Source organism: Limulus polyphemus, unplaced genomic scaffold (genome assembly GCF_000517525.1).
Source record: "Limulus polyphemus unplaced genomic scaffold, Limulus_polyphemus-2.1.2 Scaffold11111, whole genome shotgun sequence".
NCBI lineage: Eukaryota > Metazoa > Arthropoda > Merostomata > Xiphosura > Limulidae > Limulus > Limulus polyphemus.
In genome coordinates, this window is record NW_013676721.1 from 1,256 (window position 1) to 6,488 (window position 5,233).

Sequence of the window (5,233 nt, forward strand, 5' to 3'; positions counted from 1 at the left end):
TGATGTGTTGGGGTCAACTATTGATGTGGGGGTCAACTATTGATGTGGGGGTCAACTATTGATGATACCCTTTGTTGAAATAAGCGTGTAAGAACTATTGGGAAAAAAATAAAAAATCAGAAGTGTCGAACGTAAATGAACGAATATTGAAAACCTTCGGAATAGAAATATCTAGGCACGTGGTGAGATAACCATGGCTAGCTCAATATATTGATATATTTTAAATATAAAATTCATATTAATTTAACATTGAAACTAAAATAGAAACAACAAATGAAATAGACTCCTATTTACCATTTCCTTAGGTTGTTTAAATATTGATCTCTAAAGAAGCTGAATTGGCATGGCCTGGTGGTTAGGGCACTCAATTCGCAATCTGTGGATCGTGGGTTCGAAACATACTCTCATTTTCATGCTGGGTGAGGGGGAGCGTTATAATGTAACTACTGATTGATAAAAGAGTATTCCAAAAATTAGCATTAAGTGGTATTAGTTAACCGCCTTCCCTTCAGAATTAGGGACGGCTAACGCGAACTATCCAGAGCTCATCGGTGTACACTCGGGGCTTGGAATAGCCTTGTAATTACGGCACTCGACTCGCAATCTGTGGGGCGCGGGTTCAAATCCTTTCACTGAACATATTCGCCCTTTCAGCCATGGAGACGGTATAATGTAACAGTCAAACGCACTATTTTTTTTATTCTTTGTGTAGTAAACACAATGGCCTATCTGTGCTCTGCCCACCACAGGTATGTGTAGACATCGTTGTACCATTGGGGGGTATTTCAAATGGTCAAAATTGTGGGTATATAAAATAATTCAAATCATTCGTGTAAATCACATGAAAATAAAATTTCTATTTACGTATAAAACATTTCAAGTAGAAAATATGTTACCATGAAGTTGTAAACAAATACTGTTTCTTTTTGTTCTCTAACCTACATATTTTTATTCTTGTATATATAAGAATTATAATGAATATTACTGTTTTGATTTTCATAAGCTGACAATTTCTGTCAACGTGAGTGTAAATAAAGTAGATCCAGCAGGTAATATACATTAGGCTAAAGTGTTTGGCGCTTTTATGGATGTTATAGAAAAGGTGTTAAATTAAACGTCGTTATTTTGTGGATTGTTTTGTTAGTATTTTAATACATTCTCAAATAATAGAGCACAAGATCATCACCCATAATTCTAAGTCAGGTTTGTTCTTTAACGTTTAAATACTTAGATGTTAGTTAATTAATACTAAGTAGTAGTACCAGTACTGCAAGTAGCAAAGTAGCATGGAGGCTATGATGTTTTATTGATATTACTTTTACTAGGCCTAAATAAACAGTAACAGTATATAAGTTTAATGTTTAAAACATATGATTCGTGACAAAAGTTATTTGCAAAATGTATTTAATAACGAAAGTAACTCTGACGTATACCTTGCAATTTACACGCCTTTTCTTTAAATGTTTTTCGACATTAGTTTGTTATTAGTAAAAACCAAAGAAGTCAATATCTACTATAAGTTATAAATTATAATCTAGTAATACTGTATTGATGAGTACTGCTTTTACTGCTACAACTACTAGAGCTGTCATTGACACTGTCATAGTGTCAGGATTGAACCTAAGAAGTTCAAATCATGCTCAGTGTTTCACTTCAATAACTAAGAGTAATACTTATAATACAAGTTACCGTATTACCAGTGCTCGAAGTGGAGAGTAATGTGAAAGAAAGCGTACCCCCACTTCTTGTGCATGATCATCCCATTGTGGTGTGTGATTACAGATCGCGTTATCGGATAATATGCAGAGGATAATCATGCGTAAGAAGTGGGGGTACGTAAAATGCCAAATTAGAGAAGTGGGGGTACGCATACCCCACGCTACTTTCCACTTCGAGTACTGTGTATTATGTTGACGGTTGGTAAGAAGAATGAAGCACAAAAGCATTGAGATTGATAAAAGAGTAAAACATTTGTGTAGTTGGGAAGATAATTTTAATTTCCTCATTTTTTTTTGCCAGTAAATATAATATAAAAGTAAATATATTTATCGGTCTTCTGTATACTTCATCTTAGACCAGTTATTAAACATATTTATGGTTAGTTATTCTAAAATAAGTACATATACTTGTTTTTTCTAATGAAAATAATGCTGACATTAGACGAGAAATATTCACCGAGTGTCGGTGGACAAAGCAAGAATTGTATAATTTTATCTTTATAGAATAAATCTTCATAAAAGAAAAATCTTTAAAAATTAGGTTCGTGTTACGTAACATTGGGATAAAAGAAAAACGATCAGTTTTCTTTCTTCGCGAACAGAAGTGTGGAATGCTTTTTTCATAATCTCGGAGTTTTCATGCTTCAGTGTTTGTGAGTGACGTGAACATTAGAGATATTTGGCATGAATTGTATAATAGTCTTATAAAGAAGTATTGGCTAATTAATTTTTTAATAAAATATATATATATATTAAGAATTAATTTGACTGGTTATTACACCATCCTTATTGATGCATTTCTCCTGTCAGTTTATTGTGTGCAGTAATTTTGTTTCTCTGTGATGTTTTGTCATGTTTGAAAGACCATTATTATACTATTATTTTACTCTTTCAACATGTGTTAAAATTATTTGGAAAAATTATCGTATAAACTATGATGTTAATTCTAATAAAAAAGTAATAAGAATAATGACATTTTTTTTACTCCTGTCATCCTGTTAGAAAAATAAAACTGTCTTAACTGGAGTCTAGCCCGATTTTTCCAAATCTTAAACTAGTGATCTCTTGCCCTATTGTTAAAAATAGTGGCCTTTATTCTATTGTCTTCAGAATATAGCCCCCCCACAATACTGGCCTTTATATATAACCCCAAAGATATGAGCCTATATTCTATTGTCTCCAAAATATAGCCCCCCAAAATAGTGGCCTTTATTCTGTTGATCTCCTGGATAATTTCATGAGATCACCTCTTACCTTTCTTTTCTCAAGAGAAAATATGTTGAGATATTAACCTATTCCAATAAGACAATTCTTCTATCTCTAGATTCATCCTAGTCGCCCTCATCTGAACCCTTTCCAATAAATCAATATCCTCTCTTGAATATGGATACCAAGTCTGTGCATAATATTCCGTGTGAAGCCTAAACTGGTGATTTGTGTAGAGAGAGAATATACCTAAGCAACAGAGCACTGCCTTGATGGTGTAATTTCCACAATATTAAGGCCATTCTCTTTGAGTTGGTTCCCACCTATGTTAAATGTGTGATCCAAATTACAGTAACCTAAATGCATTAATAACAACATCTTTACTTATTACTTAAGCCTGAAATTATAATTAACTGTGTTACTATATTGTATTATTTATTTTATATGTGTATAAAAAGTACACTTCTTTTTATTTTATTTTATTTTTAGAGCCCAGAATAACTACTGGGAATATTTTTGGTCAAAGTTGTGTAAATTGTTCATGTACTTGAAAATTTAGCTGTAGTTGTGTAAGAAGATATCTAATGGCAACAGAAGATCCACCAAAACCATCTCAAGAAAGTGATAATTCAAAAAACACATCCCAGTCGCAATCCAGTGCCCAGTCATCTTGCCCAGTGACATCTGGTGGTGGGATAGTTTCCAAGTCTACAGATTCATCTAACACCTCTAAACCTGTAAGTATTAGATGTGTCACTTTGTTTTAATTATTATTATAATATCCTGCATATCATATCTGCTATCTGGGACAAATCTTACTTCAAAACATTGGTTATTCCTAGGCAGTTAGAGGAACTTGCTAATTAATTGATATCAGGCTCATAAGTTGATTACTTTAACTAATCAGTTATTCTCACATGAGATGGCTAATAAATGAAACAAATTTATTATGCAAAAAATCAGGTTTTGATACCTGTGGTGAGAAGACCACATATACTTCATTGTGTGACTGTGTCTCACAACAAACAAACAAACATAATGGCAATTATTTGGATAGTTCAAATAATCCAAAATAGTAATTATTGTGAGCCCTAATTTTGATTATTTTTGTGAGTTGTCACACTAATCGATTAAACTAAACAACCTTAAATTGATTGAAAACCGTAGTACAATATTTTGATTACTGGGTGGTTGGAATAATCGAAAACAGTAATAATTGGATTATTTTAATGACATTAATTGATTTAATTGTAATATTGATTACTGGATAGTTGGAATAATTAACAGCAGAGCCAGGAGACTAAAGGTAAGTCAGCTAGTCTACAGTCCAATCTTGGGCAACTCTAATCTGACCAAACAGAAGGATTTGATCATTCTTACACAATGCACGTAGCCCTAGAGTATAGAATGCAGTTTGTAGTAATGGGACACAAACCACAAATCCTCAGATTCACAGTTTAGGCACATGATCATCCTGATGCAGTATCAGAAGATAAAAATATAATACTTTCCAACATCAGTATTGTTGTCATCTGGTACCTAAAACATTTCAACATTTTGGACATAGAGCTGGTGATTAACGCAATCAATCGATTACTTATCAAAGTGTCATGAAAATATCACCAACTAATCACAATTAGTGTCTCCACTTATTAAAAAATGAGTCTCTGTAGATTGCATGAAAATTTTGAAATCTGACACAGAATCATGGCTAACATGTTTCATCTTGCTTACTGGCTTCACTTGATTCTTAGGACTCCAGTTTTTATCATTCAGTAATTATAAATGGCTCTTTAGTTATATTCTGTAGATCTATTAATGGTTACTATTTGTTTTGTTTTTTTCATATAAGTATTTATATTTGTAAAATTATTTTTAAAGAATTAAATTTAGGTAGTTTTAGTTTTTCTAGAGGCCACCGGGTTTAATAAAAAATTTTTTAACTTATTTATAGCTACGGGAATTTATATTTAAAGACAGAACTTAGCGAAAAATAAAAGTGAGGCCTAGCACAGTTACTGCTTGCACTCGTGAATAGCACGAGTCATGCAATGTGCTGGTGATCTACTACCATGATTGATTTGATTGGATGGAAATATAACTATTCAGGTGGGGGTACAAACTACAGTAATAAAATTATGTAACTGTTCAAGTGGGGGTACAAACTACAGTAATAAAATTATAGTAACTAGTTCAAGTGGGGGTACAAACTACAGTAATAAAATTATATAACTGTTCAAGTGGGGGTACAAACTACAGTAATAAAATTATATAACTGTTCAAGTGGGGGTACAAACTACAGTAATAAA

The 5,233-nt window shown here is 32.5% G+C and overlaps 1 long non-coding RNA gene across 1 annotated transcript in view; it reads left to right on the forward strand.

Annotated features, from left to right (window-relative positions):
• Positions 1-1,049: 1,049 nt before the first annotated feature.
• The window catches only part of LOC111083768, an 8,916-nt gene continuing 4,732 nt past the window's right edge, over positions 1,050-5,233 (forward strand). Inside the window, exons 1-2 of the long non-coding RNA XR_002609235.1 lie at positions 1,050-1,203; positions 3,484-3,661. This is a non-coding gene — a long non-coding RNA (uncharacterized LOC111083768). The remainder of the gene's footprint in view (positions 1,204-3,483; positions 3,662-5,233) is intronic.